The sequence below is a fragment of the Pseudochaenichthys georgianus genome, chromosome 13 (genome assembly GCF_902827115.2).
Source record: "Pseudochaenichthys georgianus chromosome 13, fPseGeo1.2, whole genome shotgun sequence".
In the NCBI taxonomy this organism is placed as follows: domain Eukaryota; kingdom Metazoa; phylum Chordata; class Actinopteri; order Perciformes; family Channichthyidae; genus Pseudochaenichthys; species Pseudochaenichthys georgianus.
This window is the reverse complement of record NC_047515.1, coordinates 40,479,602-40,500,607: the sequence shown is the minus strand read 5'-3', so window position 1 is coordinate 40,500,607 and position 21,006 is coordinate 40,479,602. Positions and strand designations below refer to the sequence as shown.

The 21,006-nt window shown below is 41.2% G+C and overlaps 1 pseudogene; it reads left to right on the top strand.

The window, feature by feature from the left end:
* The first annotated feature begins 1,525 nt into the window (after nt 1-1,525).
* On the top strand, nt 1,526-10,651 carry LOC117456882 (eosinophil peroxidase-like; annotated as a pseudogene).
* The last annotated feature ends 10,355 nt before the right edge of the window (nt 10,652-21,006 follow it).

Sequence of the window (21,006 nt, the reverse complement as noted above, 5' to 3'; positions counted from 1 at the left end):
ACGGAGGGTCCTTTCATATCACAATGAACTGCAGTTGTTGCCAAAGAAATCTGTTGCAAAGTCAAACATTAATTTAGTTCTGTCTGTTTTAATCCAAGTACGATAAAAACCCAGAAGATTTCAACTTTAACGGACATGTTGACCGGCGGGAATTTTTTTTAACGGAAACTCTGCTGGGTGGGTGTTTTTCATCTGCTGGTGGACTACCGGAGAGATTTACAGCAGGAGCACACGCCGTCCTCCGCGGAGAATAAACAGAAGGGCATATGTACTACAGCATTTCCAGCGGTCTCGTGAGAACGGACACGTTAATTGAGCCGAATGCGTGTGAACGGAAGACTTTTTTGAAAGCGCATACGGTGCGCAAACGTTCCCGTGTAAATGGGGTCTCAGTGGGTCTCAAGCGGTTTGGTCACAATTTATGAAACAAATATCTCCAAGGCACACCTTTATAACTATTAGGATAAATAACAACAGGTTTGAAATCATTCCAATGCATACTATAGTAAACCAAAAATATCGTTTGAAACTGGAGATATTAAAAAAAATGCATGAATGAATAAATGTTAACCAGGTAAAATAAGATATAAATGAACAACAAAAATAAAATACATTACATTTATTTGTTATTGGCTATGGTAGGTTATTGGTTATGTTCACATACTTATTTGATTATTAAAATGTAAATCAATCTTTTTCATATGGGTGTTTAGAGTTATACCCCCTAGATCTAGTCTCTAGTAATTCTGCTCAAAGTGCACCAGATTGAAGCATTTTACTTTAAAATGTCAATACGTTTGTAGTGTATTGGTCTTTTGTAGAGATTTTTCATTTATTCTTTATATATTCTATTGTGTATTCCTTTGAGGGGGGGGGGGGCACCAAATCATAATCTAGCCTAGGGCACCAACATGTCTAGAACCGGCCCTGCCCATAACAATAACTATCTCTGACCGAGAGTTGCCCGGTCATAATGGTAACAACAACTAAATGCTAGGGCAGCCCCTCCTTAAGGGAGATAGCATGCTGCCCAAGGCTGGGCATCTGCATCAGAGGGCGAAAGATGACATGCAGGGGGAATTATTCCCTGGCAGTGACACTGAGGGCCATCAGCCACAAAATGGTAACATCAGCAAACAAGCGATATAAAGAAAACTGTCAATGTGCTGCTAATATTATTTTTTTTATATGTGGGATACAAAATATTTCTCCAGTTAAAAAAAATTGTTTAAAAACAACAAACAATGAAAATAATGTATTCAACAGCTTACTTACTTACCTTCCCACTTCAAATACTGTAAATGGTAGTATAATGTAATGCAGTTACTTATTAAACATTACAGTTTTCACATAAGTTGACCAGAAACAATAACTGATTAGGGTCGAGGATTTGCTGCAGCACGGAGAGAAGTGAGAAGGAACTGCATTTTACGGACATTATCTTCACTTAATCAGCGCGGGGGCGAGGCATCGAGGCCTCACGCTGAGTATAAGAAGGAGACAGCATCATACACTCCACATTTTCAAGAGCAACTCAAATCTTCACAGGAGTCTTCACAGACACAGGTAAGAACATTTGTGTTTTATTGGGATGTTTTGATGTTTTGGTGTAACATTATGCTAAAACATGGATTTTGGCAACCACATTAGATTTAGTTTTTGTATTCACTTGTTCTTATTTTTTATTAGATGCTTCTCTCTGCCCTTCTTGTGCTGGGCGTCTGCCTGATTCCTACTCACTCCAAACCAGCAGGTAAGCTACATCGTAATCACTTTCTACATTTGTGTAACACAGTGGCGAGCCGTGACTTTTATACCTAGGCCCTCTGACCCCCCCTTCCCTCGAAAAAAAAGAAGAGATATTACGTCTCAACGTATACTTCAGCGGAATATCAAAACAGTGGTCCGGGGTGCAAAACGCATCAATGACAGCGACCCTCTACCACACAAAACAACACCATTTATATAAACACCTATCATGACAGGGCACCCACAGCCAAGTAACAATTACAAATGAATTAAGTCGGCACAGCGGCCCGCATTGAAAATGACTTGGGCCTACCTTTGATGATCAAATCACTGAAACACAAAGTCCATCCTGTCCTTTTGGATGAAGCACTTGCGGGTCATGCAGCTGATCCTTTGCCACTCCAGTTTATCATTGTAACTCAATCTTGAAAATGACTCGGTTAATAATTTCGCAACGATGTCATCACTATCACTGAAGTGAGCCATCATGAACGCACTTATGCTAACCATAAATCTATCGATCATAAATCTATCGATTAGATTTATGAATAAAAAGAAGTAGGATAGACATGTGGATATTATCCGGCTGAACACAACGTGCATTTATCTAACAGGTTCGTTTTCCACAGACCTTATTTCGAGCTATTTTCCAAAATCCTGTGGAGAAATCCCACTGCTTTCTGTCGAGGGAATCCGAGCGCAGCTTACTTCCGGGTTTTAGGACGCGTCACTGCACCACTTGCATAGACCTCACAGCGGGCGGAACCTGTCATAAAGTCCGTGAAAATAAAGCCCGCCCATTTAGAGGGAAGATATGATTGGTCAATTGTACTGTCATTTGACATTACTCTCTCGTTGAGTTACTATAGCTGGCCCTCTGTGAATGTAGAGAGGGACCAAGCTCTCCCGTCTTCACAGTAACTCGCAGAGACGGCATTTAACCCTTCACATTCCAACAGATACTGAACAGGCAGATTCGAAAGATTTATTTCTTTGGAAATATTATTTTAAATACAATTAAATCAAGTTATTTTGGTAAAATTAATGAAAAATGTAACAACAACAAAATATAAAAAATAATATTTAAAAAACAAATGTTTTTTTTTTAATGTTTTCAAATATTATTTTTTAGAATATCTTAGGCCCTCACAGAGGGCCTAGAGGGCCCTGACGGCTCGCCACTGGTGTAACATTACTGGCTAATTCCAAATTATTGCGATATTTGACTGTGTTCTTCGCAGGGGAACAACTCGGCAGTCCTCTTCTTCAAACCTGTTTTGAGGAGGCAAAGAAAATTGTTGACGATGCTTACAAGTACTCAAGAGAAGAGTGAGTTCATGTTAAAATAGTCATTTATATTTTTAATATAATTCTGCGATCATGTACACTAAAGAGTTTTTAATTTGCATGCAAGCCATTTATTGCATTATTTCAGAAAAATGTATGGAAAAAGTTACGGAATCTCCCAAACATTACACAATTTAAATTCATTGTTTGATTTTGTGACTTTTTCTCCTCCAGGAGTCTGAGACGGGTCCGTAAAGAGGTGGTGCTTCCTCACGATGCTATCCGCCTGCTGAAGCAGCCTCGCGGTGAAACGCGCTCAGCCGTGAGATCTGCAGACTACATGGCACAAACCCTCCGCCTGCTACAGGAGAGGGTGCATCATGTGCACAAACGCTCACTCAACGTGACAGGTCAGACATGTGGCACCAAACAAAAAGAACACCTCTGTCAGGGAATCATTTGCTTCGGTATTCAACCTTCGACCCAGTTCATTGTTTTCTCTCTTTACCGTCTCTTTTCCCCATTACATAGTTCTACGGCCTTGGGCATTGCTGCTATCTCTTAAGGAAGGGCAGCTTGGGCGCATTGTTGTTGCCAGTCTGTGACCGAGCACAAGCCGCCATGAGATAGTTTACTGTTCAGGGACGGAGGTTCCTTGGCGCACATTATTTTCTATGGACGACGGCTCTAGTTAGATTCAGGGTCCATGATGTTTAGTCTCGCTGATAAGGAATGTTGATTATTACACTCTGAACTAGTTAAAACCTAGAGCTGCAGAAGAGGTCTTCAGAATTGGTTTGGCACCACCTGTCTCGTCAATTCTCCGGCCGTCAGTGTTTGCCGTCAAAGCTCCAGCTCTCCTCGTGTCTCTCCGAGTCCTGTTTCCAGTTGCTTCAGAAGACACAGAGATCACATTGTTTTCTCTTCCTGGTTTCTGAGGTTTACCATTTTGTAATATAGGCACGGAGCATTTCAAGGCTGCAATTATGAACCAGACATGTGACTCTATTAAATATATATTTTGTACAGATTTGCTCTCTGAAGATGACCTGAATACGCTGTCACAAATAACTGGATGTGCAAGACAAATCACTTTTCCTACGTGCCGCACAACACCAAACCTCAACACGTTTCGCACAGCCACAGGCGTCTGCAACAACTTGTAAGAGAAACATAAATGTTTTTGTTTTCCAAAAAATGCACTTTTTAATCTGAGAAGCATTTTGACTTCTGAAACACCGTATTGGACACAAATACATTGTCGATGTATGTAAAAATAAATTGTATTTTTCATTCCAAAAAGCAATCTGTGTTGATTTAGTGGAAACTTGCAAGGTCTATGAGAGCAATTGTGGCTTACATTTTTAAGAGGAAATTCTTTTGAAATACACCTAAACATCTTGAGCCAAACACCACAGGAGATGTGTAAACCTTTCTCAAGCAGCGTTTCCAAACATGACCGTTTTCTGTTTGCTTTTAGAAAAAACCCGCGCCTCGGATCCTCCAACACCCCTTTCACCCGCTGGCTTCCTGCTGAGTATGACGACACCATCTCTCAACCGAAGGGCGGGGACAGCACTCGAAGACTCAACGACTTCTTCCTCCCACTGGTACGACGTCAAATCGCAAACACTCACCTTGGTTAATATACGTAAATGCAGATTTAAATTAAAACCAAGTTGTCCTCCACCTTCAGGTGCGACAGGTGTCCAACAACATCCTGAGCACAACAGACGCAGACGTGGTCAACGACCGAGAATACAGTCACATGGTGACCATATTTGGTCAATGGACTGACCACGATCTCACCTTCACGCCCTTCTCCCCCAGCATCCGCTCCTTCAGCAACGGCATCGACTGTGACAAGAGCTGTGATAAAACTGAGCCATGCATACCCATCCCGGTTGGTTTGAATGCTCAAAAATAAATATATACATGTTGTTTTCACTTAAAGGGGAAAGGAAACACCAATTACAGTTATAATATTCCGGTAGTTTATTCATTTTACAATGGATATTGATCGTAATATTTATTGTATATGATATTAATCGCCAAAAGAAAATTAATTATCTGCCGGCCGGGTGGGGAATTCCGGGACCAGGCCGCCGCCATTAGGGGAGTCCCAAATGGTGACGTCACTGGATGGGTCTTCGCTCCGGTATCCATACGCAACGTAGCAGATATGGCAGCGATGGAGGAATTTTGCAATGAGATGGACGTTTTGAACGATGAATTTGACTATTCGTCGGGAGATGACATTGATGTGGAAGCATCTACAGTTACCAGGCATCCCATGGCCTATGCTTATGAACCGATTCGGTCGAATAGTGTGGCATACGATCCGGAATAAAAAAATAAAAAAAACATAATGCTAACAGTGAGCCTCTGAATTAGCCCCGAATGAAAAATGCTAACCTATTACTGCACCGAAAATCACTCCTAGCTCCCTTATTACTTATCCTAGCCGCACATCCAACACATCGTTTATGATCGCAAGGAGGCACAGAATCTAACGGTGCCCATGTCAACACTGAAAGATACAAACTCGTGAGGTTATCAACAAAAACGTACATCAAAACAAGTGGCGCTAGGTACTAACATACGCCAGGCTAGCGGCTTACCTTCCTCATTGTCTGGTCTAAACTGGTCTTCAATGGCATTACAACGATAAAAACGATGATGTAGTTAATCCATAGGTTAATATCCAATGGGGCTGTGTCCCCTTTGAAATGTTCTGATAATCTATAAGCAATACAACTGCAATTCCGTTATCTGCTGTCCGCTCTGTGCTCCGTGCGCTCTGGGTCCTGCAATACCATCCATTGATAGCAATACTAGCCTTTTTAGGGCTGTTTTCGACAGATGAGCGTGTGTATGCCAGTTTAATTAGTTGAGCTATAGAACACCCCCAATTCTCTATTGTACGTCATAATAATAGCTACCATTTAGTTTGGACGCGATTGCGTTAATTAATAAGGTCACACTGTGTCAGTAAATACATGTGTGAGCTAGTAATCTGGTAGTGCTGCAATATTTACCTCTCTCTCGGCAGCTGAAGCAACTCGTTTGGTGGCTCGAACTTCACGTTTGTTTGACACTGTCATTGTCTTGCGCGGCCGACGTGCTGGGACGGTCGGTGTTCCCGACTGCATACGTTGAGAAATCGAATATTGTGGGAACAGATCCTGGCTTCAAATCCGATGTTTTGTATTGAATCCAGACTGGACTTTGAGCAGCTTCTCATCCTTTAGTGGCAGCCTATGGAAATGTACTTCTTCCTTCTTCGTATAAAATCCATTTGTGCAGCCTGGGGCAATACAATAAACTCCTGACGACGACCGTTTTCTTGTAATGTAAACTACTGGTGCATTGCACGCCATGTTGTTTGTTATTGAGCTTTGGCCCAGGAAGCCGTACCCACTCAGTGACGTCACTGGAAAAGTCCCGGAGCAATGGAAGCGCCCGTGGTCATTAGGCACGTATTTCAAAAAGTAAATTCGCGTATCTCGATCGTTTACATTGGAAATAGACTAGATAAATACATTTCCTAATGGGAATATTGTCGCATGGAAAGCAGTTTGAAAAGTGTTTCCATTTCCCTTTAAAATCTTCCCACCATAACTCTTGGACTCTTTCCTACAATCAGATTCCTCCCGGCGACCCCCGCTTGCCCACCGGCCGAAACAGCTGCATCCCTACGTTCAGATCGGCCCCTGTTTGCGGTTCAGGATTCTCCGCCTTCAATTTTGGCGGGGAACCTAAAAGGAGAGAGCAGATCAACGCGCTGACGGCCTTCCTGGATATGGGCCAGGTATACGGCTCAGAGGAGCAGCTCGCCAAGTTTCTCCGAGATCCCGACAGTGACGGCGGTTTGCTGCGCGTCAACACCGAGTACAAAGACAACAGACGTGACCTGCTGCCCTTCCACCCGCTGCAGGCGAATATGTGCGCCACTCGCAGGAGGGTCACCAACGACACCAACGCCAGAGAGGTGCCCTGTTTCATCGCAGGTAAGCCTCTTCCTGTCACTAATGGCTCTAAAGGCGACATTTTAATGGCTTAATAGCTATAATAGCTTAGTTAACACTTTTCTATATACAACCACATTAAGGTTAGTGCTGGGTACCGGTACGCAGCACTAATTAAGGTGATATAAATGTCTTATAAATCCTTTTTTCAATACTTATATTGTAATGCAGAGGTGTGTCTTATCTTGTAATGAAGTGTCCATATAAGTAAGTATATATAAATATACTGTATAAGTATCTTGAAGACTTAAAAAATCAAATATGCACTACAACAATGCATCATGTGTGCATTTAAATAATTTCTAGTATCAAAGAAAAAGAACATATATTGTTTTCACTACATTAAAGATGTAATAACTAAGCTAAGAAAAAATAGAAAGTAATTTATAGTAGAGGTAAATAAGCAAATGTTCCCTTTTTTAACCTCTTCATGCCTATGTATGAAACTATTAGGACATGATGAATCATTTATAAAGCCAATGTTTTTAAAGGACATAAACTCCTCTGATCAACTATCTAATGGGTACATTTCTGTCTGTAAGGTGACCACCGCGTGGACGAGAACATTGCTCTCACATCTCTTCACACTTTGTTCATGCGTGAGCACAACCGCCTGGCCCGGGAGCTGAAGAGAATAAACCCGCAGTGGGACAGCGAGACGCTCTACCAGGAGGCCCGCAAAATCATGGGGGCTTACGCACAGGTAGCAACACCTGAGGGTCACTCAGGTGATATATTCCTATCCTGACAACAACATGTCTTACTGAAAATCGACCTCTGTCTCTCCCAGTTGTTTGTGTTCAGGGACTATCTGCCTCGCATTGTGGGTCCTGATATAATGCATAGAGAGCTTGGCCATTACCCCGGCTACAATGCTCACGTGAACCCCAGCATCGCCAACGTCTTCGCTACAGCAGCTTTCCGCTTCGCCCACTTGGCCATCCAGCCAGTCGTATTCCGTCTGGATGAAAACTACAGGGAGAACTACCGCTTTCCCAGCGTGCCTTTGTTCAAGGCCTTCGTCACCCCCTGGAGGGTCGTCTTCGAGGGTGAGTTTTACAGAGAGCAGTGGAGTAACTTATCAAATAGAAATGCAACTATAAGTCAACCAAAAAACGTGTCTACGGACAGAAAAATAACAGTCAATTTACTGCTAAAGTACTTTTCATGCAGTGATGGTAGAGAATGCTGTTTTCAGCTTCTCAAACTGTCAATCTGTCACACTAACTTCTATTTAAATATCTCCAGAGGGCATTGACCCCCTGCTCCGTGGTCTGATTGGACGTCCTGCTAAGCTGAACACTCAGGAACACATGATGGTGGACGCTCTGAGGGAGCGCTTGTTCCAGTTTGTGGAGCGTATGGCTCTGGATCTCGGTTCTCTCAACATGCAGAGGGGGCGTGACCACGGCGTGCCTGGTACATCCCTCACTTTGAATATCATCCTTCTCTGATGTTTCTTTCTTTCTTATTGTCCTCATCCACTATTTGCTTATCCGATGTTTTCTCCTCTAGGCTACAACGCCTGTCTCAGCCACAGAACCAGACAGAGCTCGCTCAGGTTTTGAAAAACGACAACCTGGCCCGTAACCTGCTGCATCTCTACGGGACCCCCGCCAACATCGACGTCTGGATGGGAGGCGTGGCGGAGCCGTTGCTCCGTGGCGCCCGCGTGGGGCCTCTGTTCGCCTGCCTCATCGCAACACAGTTCCAGAGGATCCGCGAGGGGGACAGGTCAGCGTCCGTGTAGATAGTAACATGTGAATCACATTTAGTTCTGATTTCCAACAATCTACACGTCACAGGTTACAGTACTTTTGTTTTGTGGATGAACTGTTAAATTGTACATGTATTTAAATTCATGCCGATGTTGAGCATTAGATTTTAAAATGTAAAAAAAATGTGTCTGACATAATAAATTGTGTTATATATTTATATCAAATGTCAGATGCACAATCATGAAAATAATTGCTTTACAAACACATGATCTGCTGTCTGTTGTTTGATATCATCAGGCTGTGGTACGAGAACCAGGGCGTGTTCTCCCTGGCTCAGAGAGCGGCTCTGTCCACCGCCACCATGTCCAGGATCATCTGCGACAACACCGGCATCTCGTCTGTCCCCCGCGACGCCTTCGCCGTCATCTCAAATTGCAACAAACTCGTCTACTGCTCCAGCATCCAACGCCTGAACCTGTCCGCCTGGAGCACGTATTGGAAACGTGGACAGTGATGGGGGCCACATCATTTATGTGCTGGTCACCAGGGGGCCGCAAATTCACTTGGAACACACACACACACACAAATTAGTAGTAGTGGCGGCTCAAGTCTGCAAACATACTAAACATTGTGGTTTGCCCCTGAATTCAGTGAAAATATTTTCTTTCTCCCACTTTTCTTGGAAAATAAGATTTTCCTCAGATACCTTTCTCTTGCTCATGCTGACATCCACAGAGGGCTGTGCTCATATGTTACCCGCTCTATCGAAATCAGTCGGAAGTCGCAACGGCTCATTTCAAGATAAAAGTGGATTTGTGTAAAATGTGTGTTTAAATAAACAAAGTCTTGGCTTTCAGAATATGAAACTTGTATTGCCAAAATCACACGATAAATATTGTTGAATATGTTTGAAGCTTGTACAGGGAAGATGACAGGCACCTCTCACTCGCAACTCTGCTCTTCCACAGTGCCGCCCCCCCCCTCCCGCTGAAATTATGAATGCAAGGTGTATAGTAATCATGATAACACGGCAGGGTCCGTTACAGTTTGTTTTCATTTCATTTCAAACTACTTTGAAGCAGCAACGCCGGATTCATTTCAGAAGTGCGTGTGTGTGTGTCATACTTGCCAACCCTCCCGATTTTCACGGGAGACTCCCGATTTCATCGCCCTCTCCCGGTTTCCTCCCGGGTCTTATTTATCCCGCATTTCTCCCGATTTCTGACTAAATCTGATTTGTGAGTCACGACCTGTTTCATTCTAACATAACGTTCCAAATGTTACTGTTTCCACTCGGACTTCAATACAGCTACACCATTGTTTGGTTTCCATGGTAACGTGTCTCTTTAGTATCGCACGCAACTGAAAGTCTGAGAGGGTCTTCAGGAGGAAGATAGTCACAGAAAACAGAACGAGAATGAACAACTCGACCCTCTGCTCACTCCTTTGCTCTAAATGAAACTAGGACCAGCCCACACACATGACAGCGCAGTTGCTCCATCATTCCATCTCTTCTTTGTTCCTGCTAAGCTCTTGTTTGACAAGCTGCATGTTGACTGGTGTTCGACTGAAGTAAGTGCACTTTCTTTGGAACACACTCTGTGAAAAGTTCCAGTTATTAACTCCGGTATTTACAAAGCTGTCATCTCTACATTTGGAGAAAGTTACAAACGGCAGCAAATCTGCATATTTCACAGAAGTTGTTGTTATCACTTGCTCAGCGTCATTTCATTTGACCAAATGTCTTTACATATACATTTAAAAGATTTGATTATTATCCACTTTTTTGTTTTATGTCATTTTATTTAAAACATTCTTTGAGACTTCTTCTTCTGGTTCAAATTTCAATAAATGTAATTTGTATAATCACTCTTTTGTCTTTATTCTACATGGACATGTTAGAGATTCCATTCAAATATGTTGATTATTCATATCTTCCTCAGGAACAGTATGTCGAGTTTTTAATGCTAAATATATCATGTTCTCACAGGATATAGAATGAGACAACACAGTTTGTATCCATTGTGTATGAATGCTTCAGCTCTTCAGACCAACATAGTAAGATGTGAGCATGCTCCAATGCAGCCTAGGTCTGGTCTGTTTAAAAAAGCAAATCTGCCACTTTTATATTGAAGAATTTGTTTAAAATTAAAGCAGCCTTTAATTGTTTGTCCTAAACATAGCAATATATGCTTTTGAAATGTAACATGTTTTTGAAAAAAGTATAGTATACAGTTTATATTGTGTATCACCTTTAACTTGAAAATACATAGATGTGTTTTTTTTATCTATAAAATAAATAGACAGACACTTTATCAATCCCGAATTGGGAAATTATTTAACAGCAGTGTGTTCAGGTATTAAAATATTTAAAGTTGGAATAAAGTATAAACTACACAACACAAGTATAATGCACTGCAATCCATAAGAGAAGTCCGATATGTTCATGAAACTCCCCAGGAGACACCGACACTAACGTGGCCGAGTGGACTCCGGAGTTTGCTGCATGAGTTGCACTGTATGATCTGTGGTGTAGTGGGCTGTCACTCACAAACTGAGCAGCCAATGGGGACGCAGCCCTGAAAGTCTCTTCTCTTAAATGCGTAGTTTTGCTTTATTCTGAGAAAGTGTTGCTTTATCTTTATGAAACCAAACTAATCCCATATACACACAGCAGGGAGAGATGCAAATATCATGGAGAAAACATATCACAAGAATCTCAATCTTGAGCAAAAAAATAACCCGGTATTTCTACTAATGGAAAGTAGGTCTGCACACCTCGTCAAACTTTTGTCAAACACAAGTGTGACCAGTTGAAAAATCATGCAGAAGTTGTTATTTTGTTCATAAATGTCTTTTGAAATTGGCCAAAAACTGGAGGTTGCATAGAATTTATAATCTCTTTGTTTCCAAAGTGTTTTTCGTGCAAGATGACCATGAGTCAATGTTATGTCTTGGATTGGCTTTGTTTATTTTCTTTATTGCAATCAGTTCATATAACCTTATCATACAGTATACAGAAATCTCAATACCTTATACACACTTTACTCTGCTTTCATAAAAGTACACAAGGCTTATGCCATAAGTCCCATTCCTTAAAAACCTCTCAAGCCCCACGGACCCGGTTCCGGGTCCGAAATCACGTCATTTGCAGGAAACAACGTCTAAGGAACCTTAATATTTAATAAACTATGAATATTTTATATCCATATAACAGGGAAAAACTAATTTAACTGATTTTTTTCATTTAAAAAAAAAAAACAACAACACACAATGCTAACAGTGACCCTCTGAAATAGCCCCGAGCGAAAAATGCTAACCTATTACTGCACCGAAAATCACTCCTAGCTCCCTTATTACTTATCCTAACTGCACATCCAACACATCGTTTATGATCGTAAAGACACAGAATCTAACGGTGCCCACCTCAACACTGAAAGATACAAACTCGCGACGTTATCAACAAAAACGTACATCAAAACATGTGGCGCTAGGTAGCCTAAAACGCTAACATGGCTTACCTAGGTCTTTGTCTGGTCAACACTGGTCTTCAATGGCATTAAAACGATAAAAACGATGCTGTAGTTAATCCATAGGTTAATATCCAATGTGACTGTGTCCCCTTTGAAATGTTCTGATAATCTATCAGCAATAAAACTGCAATTCCGTTTTCAAATATCAGAGCAGGGAGATCCTACACTCTGAAGCAAGATTGCAGGCGAGGCTGCAATTCCTTATTGCAGAGGCCTACTTCCACCTGTCGAGTACGGCTGTGCTGAGGTTTTTTCCCCCGGAGACGTCGCGAAGAGACTGAGCGGCTCCACCTGTTGCTGCCTGCGATTTGCGATCTACGGAGGCCTGCTCCCACCTGTAGAGGTTTTTACCCCGGAGTCGTCGCGGAGAGACGGAGTGGATCCACGCTTCGGGCTTGGCCTGCTTCCACCGGGCGTGTGCTGCTGTGCGGATGAGGATTTGGTTCTGCTGTTGCATTATTTTGGTTCTGCTGTTGCATTATTCAGACTCAGCTCTCTAGTTGCTCGAGTTTCACCGTGGCTGCCAGCTGTGTTTACTCGCATCATTCAAACAAGACGCGCTGGCTCGGGAGCTACAACTACAACAAAATGAACATATTTTACCGTGATTAAATTGTAATACACGTTTCTGTTTCTAAATGATGCCGACGTAACAACATACTGATACCGGATACTATTCTTGTCTGTCACATACTCTTCTTGTCTGTCACATAAAGGCGCAACTGAAGCGGTATTGCTCTAAAGGGAAATTATTTTGACCGAAGATATTTAGATTTGCCGGCTAACGGGAACTCTGACGTGTGCTTCGCGGATGCGCTCGGCTCCTCTCGACTGCTGCTCGGGTCTGCTCAGTCAGCTTCCGGATGAGGAGGCATTCGTTCGACCAACTTACAGTAGTTAACATTACAAACATTTTTAACAGGGGCCATAATAGTGTAAATAATGTTTGTGTTGGCAGTTATAACTGAATGTAATGTTTTCTACTTTAGTATTTCTAAAGTATTTCTTATAGCTATGCAGGGCATGCAAGCGAGCAAACACAAACAAGAACAAACAAACAAGTGAAATGAAGAATAAAATTGAAATTGTACAATATAATATTGTGGTGGTTCATCTTATAATTCAGTCTAGAGAATGCAGGGCCATCTCCCAAAATCCTTAATGTCATGCACTTGGTCTGTAGACCACTTGGAGTAAAATCCATGTGAAGATTGCTTCTCACTGTTCTCAGGTCAAATATGTATATTTGATTAAAAATGCGATTAATTTCGATTAATTAATTACAAAGCCTCTAATTAATTAGATACATTTTTTTAATCGAGTCCCGGCTCTAATATATATATAAATTTTTTTAATTTAATATTTGTTTTAATATATTTTTTTGTATGTGAGAAGAGGTGGGACGGCGCCCCTAGCGCCCCTATGAGCCGGCCGCCACTGGTCTTAGGTAAGACAGCTTTTATGTGCGCAGCTCCACTTGCTTGGAACAATCTTCAGCAAGAATTGAAACTGAGCAATCTCATTCCTCTGCATGTTTTTAAAGCTAGGCTAAATGAAATGCTCGTTGATACTATGGGCACTTAAACGTAAATGTCTATAACTATGTAAATGTATCCTGTAAATATAATGTATAATGTCCTTTATTGTTTTATGTTTCATGTGGAACCGATATGCTGCAGGTCTCCCCTTGAAAAAGAGATCTATGATCTCAATGGGACCAATCACGTTAAATAAAAGTTTGAAATTAAATGAAATGAATGCGCAGAGATGCCACCTTTTTCTTTTAACATGAGTGTGTGCGGGACGATTTCCCTTGGATTCTATTGGCTCTGACGGTCAGGAAGAGATTTCACATGTCAAAATCGAACAAGGGGGGCCAGAGATAAGGAACATCCACCCAAATGGCCCCAGACGAGGTTTATTTTGCTAAATCTCTCTAAAAAGGTCAAATATCACTTGTTTTGCATCAATCTTGATACAGAGTACTTATTATATGTTGTACTTTGGATTTCTAAATCTTTTAGTCTACTAACCCATCATCCAAGGTTAGTTTTCACTATAAGTACAACATATCTTTTGGACGGACACTATAATTTACAGTTTTTTACCATGTTCAATCTGAATTTTCTTTAAAATAAAAAACATCTATATAGATTCTGACTTTTCTACATCCAACTCACAGGTTTATCATTACTTTGAGAAAAAAGATTATTAATGTACCCCTTTCAGAAGGGAAGATATGGTCATTTGTTCTGGGAATGTCATTTTCGAGGCTGAAACCTGAAAAACAGGCTTGGGGCTTAACAGGTTAAGTTATTTAAGAAATTAAGAGTTTCCCTTTAAATGAAAGGCCTTTTCTTGCAAATAAAGTTAAGCCCGATTGCTGCTAAAGTGCATTGTGTCTGGCCTGCTGCTGAAAGTGATTGTTCTCTTAGAGTCAAAGACAGTTGACGACAGCGTTCCCCGGGGATCTGTTTCAGCGCCATATGCTCCTCTCCACCGTTGAATCACTCTCACGCCAACTGGTGCGTCGCACTGACCTCTGACCTCAGAATTCATATGCACGGTCACAAACGCGCAGCTGATGCTTTTGAACCTCCCTCCCTCCGGTCTGTTTCTTTTTCTTTCTCTTTTTCCCCCGCTTTATCTAAATCTGGAAACTTGGTCAGCCTGTCATCTGTCCTTCTCAGTTAGCTGCTTCTTGGTCCGATTGGAGGGAGGTATTCCCACATTCATTAACTCTGGTTTGGACATATCTCCTCCCAAAAATGCACCTTTTCATGCATTATTATCACGCCACTGGAATCAGACAATTAATATAAGTTTTCTTTTTGCAGCAATGGCTCTGTCTTTATCAGCCTTGCTTTGGAATTTCTTATACTGTACATAACGTTTATCATTATTACCATACAGTACAATAGATCAACAATAAGCGCGACTGAAACACATTGACAACAGCACAACAGGTAACAACCCTTAAATGTATCCGTGAACAACACGAACGTTCACTCTGTCTTTTTGTGTTTGAGTTGCCCTATTTCCTATGATGGTATTGATGCGTAGCAGGGAAACTGCAGTTTTGATTTACTACATAATAATAATAATAATAATAATGGGTTCCATTTATAAAGCACTTCATATTTGAATTCAAATCCCGAAGTGCTACAAGTCGTGAGCATGAACAGTATAAATAAACATTACACAACACGGTAGAATTAATAAAAAAGCAATAAATAATAAATAAATAAAAGGGTGATAAAAAGGTCTAGGCAAAGGCTCACATCTTATGAGTGTTATAGGTTAAAGCTTTCAGTAATGTGTGCGTCTGATTTGACAGAAAGTCGGCAGTAATTTCATTTAGCTGAAGGTCCTTGAAATGAACGTCCACACCCACCCACCCACCTGAGTCCTTATTCCAACACACACACGACAGAGCAACCTCACATTACCTTTGTGTTTGGGGAATGAGTTGAAGTTTAAATCTGAATCACTGATTGATCGATGTTCCCCCTGTAATACAATTGTTCATTCAACAATGGAACGATTATGCAATTAATGTTTTACCTGCAAATATTAATAATCTAACGAATACGTCTTGAAATAAAAACACAGATTTCCACACAAATTATAAATAAAATAAATTCCTCCTCGTTTTACTCTGGATAATTCTCGTGTGTGTGTGTGTGTGTGTGTGTGTGTGTGTGTGTGCGTGTGTGTGTGTGTGTGTGTGTGTGTGTATGTGTGTGTGTGTTCTAGCATTACTATACTTGTGGGGACCTAAATCTGTTTACATAGTCACGTGTGGGGACTCGCCGCCCTTATGGGGACAAATTGGAGGTCCCCATAAGGGAATCATTAATTTTAGGGTGAAGACTTGGTTAGGTTTAGGATTAGGGTAAGGTTAAGGGTAAGGGTAAGGGTAAGGGTAAGGGTAAGGGTAAGGGTTAGGCATGTGTTGGCTATGGTTAAGGTTAGGATAAGTCTCCAGGAAATGCATGAAAGTCAATGTAATGTCCCCTGAAGTGATGTATACATGGTATGTGTGTGTGTGTGTGTGTGTGTGTGTGTGTGTGTGTGTGTGTGTGTGTGTGTGTGTGTGTGTGTGTGTGTGTGTGTGTGTGTGTGTGTGTGTGTGTGTGTGTGTGTGTGTGTGTGTGTGTGTGTGTGTGTGTGTGTGTGTGTGTTGTAGCAGGGGTAAAAATACAAACATGCAAGTTATCAAACTACTAAATATATCCTTCAACATGTGACACACACTTCATTATTTGTGTGGTTTTATCTACACAGAACAATATGAAGGAAGTGATTTATCTGTGTGTGTGCGTGCGTGTGTGTCCGTGCGTGTGTGTCCGTGTGTGTGTGTGTGTGTGTGTGTGTGTGTGTGTGTGTGTGTGTGTGTGTGTGTCTCTTTGAAGAATGGCAGCCTGTGTGTCTCTTTGTGTCGTCTGTCAGCTGTGTGTTTGACACTCCTCTGTCGAATGTCCTCGGCTTTGATCGTGGTTTCTCCTCCGCTCACATTTCAATGTCTTCACACCGACGTTCACACCCAGTCTGAGAACACCGGAGAAGCTCTCTGATCTTTTACGAGAGTCATAGTAAAACCTCAGTGTAGAAATACTCTGGCATTCAAAATACAAGTACATTATATTGTAAAATAACACCGTACAAAATGCGCTTCACCGTTATTACTTTCTTACATACTGCTACTAATCTTCTCTGCCTTGAATGTGTCTTTATTCAATTTCTGTGCTTTTTTATAATCCTATTTTATTTATGTCGCTGTAACAATGTTCAATTTCCCCATAGGACGAATAAAGGATTACTGTATGCTAATATTTGATCTGTATTAGCATTACAAAATACTAAAATTCCCCAAACTAAAAGTACTCATTATGCAGAATGGTCTTTTTAAGAATAATATATATTATATCACTGATTTATAATTATTGATCCACTAATGTGAAAACAATAATAGTTTTGCAGCTGGTAAAGCAACACTTTATTGATGTGCCAGGTGTAGCAGGGAAACTGCAGTTTTGATTTACTACATCTTGTTTGGGGAATTCTAGTATTTTGTAATGATAATAATGATCAAATATTAGCATACAGTAGTCCTTTATTCGTCCTATGGGGAAATGACATTGTGACAGCAACATAAATAAAATAAGATTGTAAAAAAGCACACGTTAATAACATAGAAATTGAATAAAGACACATTCAAGAGAAGATTAGTAGCAGTATTGTAACATGTAAGAAAGTAATGTAATAGTGGCCAGATGACAGTGAAGCGCGGTGTTATTTTACAATATAATACCTTTGTACTTGCATTTTGAATGCCAGAGTATTTCTACACTGAGTTTTTACTACTTTGACTCTCGTAAAAGATCAGGGAACTTCTCCGGTGTTCTCAGACTGGGTGTGAACGTAATATGTAATCATTCCTTAGTATATAATTGTTCTAATAAAATGAACCAGGAAAGTAACTCATCTTGTCAAATAAATTAAATGGCACTTCCTAATTGTTGTGGAGTCGAATTCATAAAACGGAAATACTCAAGTAAAGTACCTAAAAAGTAGAAGTAGAGTAATGGTGTAAATACACACTGGTGAACACCGTATCTCCTCCCAGGTGGGTTCATTATTTCTTTAGGATTTAAGGATCATTTGACAAAGATTTAGACAACTAGGATATGTTGTGGAAAATGAGAGGAAACCTATTTTTCTGGATGGGTTTCTTTGGCATTTTAAATCAGAGAGTATGGGTCCCTGTCTTTGCAGCTGCTTAAGTACAATACTTTAGTAAATGCATTTAGTTACTTTCTACTACTGGTGAAGTACAACTTATTTTCTTAGATGGTTTATGTTGCACCACCAGACACCAAAGCAAATTATACTTGTATGTGTAAACTGGCAATAAACCTGATTCTGTTTCTACCTAAGGCCCCGTCCACACGGAGACGGAACAGGTGTTATCCGCTATAGTTCTTTATCGTATGGACGGTTCTTCCACGCGAGGCTGTAACGGAACCACGGAAACGGATCCCTCAAATGATAACGCATCCCAAAGTGGGAAGGTTTGGTAACGTAACGCTTGCGGCACTGTGTGTACGCACTAAACGGTCATAGCCCCGCCTCTCCTGCTCACCCCCGCGTCATTGCTGATGCGTTTCGCAAAATCTACAGCTCCTCTACCACAACCATCAGCGACAAGTGGACATGGAGAACTACATGAACTACATGTTGCTAAATCCACCGCGGAGAATAAACAGAAGGGCAACCATGGCAACCATGCTCGGGGGGTCTTCTTCGCTGCTTTTGGTGTATTTAGTGGCGGAAGTACAGCGCCACTTACAGGCCCGGCATATGTACTACAGCGTCTCCAGCGGGTCGAGCGGTCTCGTGTGGCCGGGGCCTAAATCCTCCTCTAGCTTCCCTCTGGGTTTCTTAACTATTCCTTCAAGATTAAAGGATCATTCGACAAATCAACAACTACATTTTCACCAAATATTAAATGCAGCCCATCGGCATTGGATATGTTGTGAAGCGAAAGATTGGATTTCTTTCTCACTCTCCTTTTTTATCAGGAAGTGAGGGTCTTTGCAGCTGCTGACAGGATCTCACAGGCCTTTGTTAATGTGCTCGTTGTTCCTGAGGTGAGACTGAAGTCACTCTGAAGAGGTGCGACTCTTTCATGGTTCCTCCTTCAAGGAACAAATCCAGGAGAGGAAGGTGTTAAAAGAACGAGGAGAGACTTTCTTCAGTGTCTAAATTGATTATATGGACTTTTAGCGTTTGGTTTGGTCGGCAAGAGTTACATCTGCACAAAGCCATGCAACTCCCACTTAAAAATTAAGGAGTAAGGCAAGTTCATGATACGCAGGACATTTTAAGACTATTTAAAGCAGCACCAACATGTTAAAAGTGTAAACTTAAAATCCCTTTCCAATTGGGACTACTTGTGGTTCAGCCTAGTGCTTTATCTCATAACAAATCAAACATATTGACAAAAGACCAAAACATTCGATTACACCCTTTGAATCAGTTGATGCTTTGTACGTCTACTTTGTCTTTCACATTTTGTCTTACTTGAATAAAACAATAGATTGTACTCTAATGAATAAACTCTGATAAGTTATTTTACTTGGACAACAGATAGTGAGAGATGCTGTTCGTCTCTTTGCTGTACGCCACATAAGTTGCTGTTTAAAGATAATTAAATGGGCCACATAATGAATCTTAATCTTAAACTGGGCACATGGTTTTTACGATGGAGCATATACTTTAAATAATCACCAACATTTCAGTTTTACTTTTTTGTTCAAAAGACGTCATGTAGAGACATTTGAACCCAATGTTTGAGTAAAAATGCACTGTAACTTTTATCCATGTATTTTTTCTTTTAATGTTTATTTTATTAGCTTTTCTTTTTTAATGCTTAATGTCTTTCATTTTTTGTAAAGCACTTTGAAATGCCTTGTGTTGAAAAGTACTAAATAAACTTGCCTTGCCTAAAAAAAAAAAATCGTATTTATTTTTACTATTGTTAAGATCAGGCGACCATGTCATGTTTTTATCTTCTATTTACTAGATGCTATAAATAAAACACTTAATTGAAGTAGTGATCGTACTTTCTTTTTTAAGTCTTCCTACATAAAAAACATTTCTAAAGGTCCCGACATACCAAGCCGATTTGGGCGTCGTTAGATTGGTGTGTCTTGGGCCGTTTCTCAATCGCGAGTGCACATGCTGCAGAGCAACTGTTTCAAGTATACTACGTCAGAGTCGCGCAGAATGCTGGGCATTTAAACAGTCCTTCGGCGCCACTCGATGACGTAGTATACTTGAAATAGTTGCTCTGCAGCAGTTTTACTCGTGGCCTTGGTGTGTACCGCACCGTCGTGTCTTTTCGGCCGTGCCGACACTTTCCGCCACCGATTCGACATGTTGAATCCGGAGGCTGTCGGCCAAAGAAATCACTCTGATTGGCTGTTCAGCTAGCGAACCAGTGCATGAGAAGCGAAACGGAAGTGAGGACCCAAACAAACTATAGAGCAAATCTCAGCAAATCTGAGATTTCATTGAACTCCAGCTCTCGACACAGGTTCGGGAAAGCCCCGTGAGCTTCTCGCTGTAGAGTGGAAATGGAACAGACACGCTATTTGTTGTTTATATCACGCAGTCTGTTCTTCTTCTCTCGGTTATCACGCAGTCTGTCTTCCGGTTGTTGCCTCTTTTGAATGACGAATACACACTACCGCCGCCTGCTGGTAAGGAGAGGTATTGCCACTCACGCATGCGCAGTTCGTACGTGCTTCTTGGCCGTCGGCTGAAGTCTTTGCGGTGTGTTCCAGTGCGACTGTTGGCCAAGACGCAGAGACGTGAGGCGACACATGAGGCGATGTGAGGCGACGTGAGGAGACGTTCCGTCAGGACGTGTTCTTTGGTGTCAGTTTGGTGTGTTAGGACCTTGACAGGACACATTTGACCAGAGGACAACAGGAAGGACAAGTCACTCACTTAACAGACATTAACCTGGTGTCCTTTAAAAAATAATCACTTAATAAATGTAGATTATATATTATAATATTATATACCAACTTTGAGAACATATTATTTGCCCTCATACATTGAGTCAAGTCAGCTTTTCACTTACATTATTTTATTTATCAAAATTCAGACATTTTACTGGCA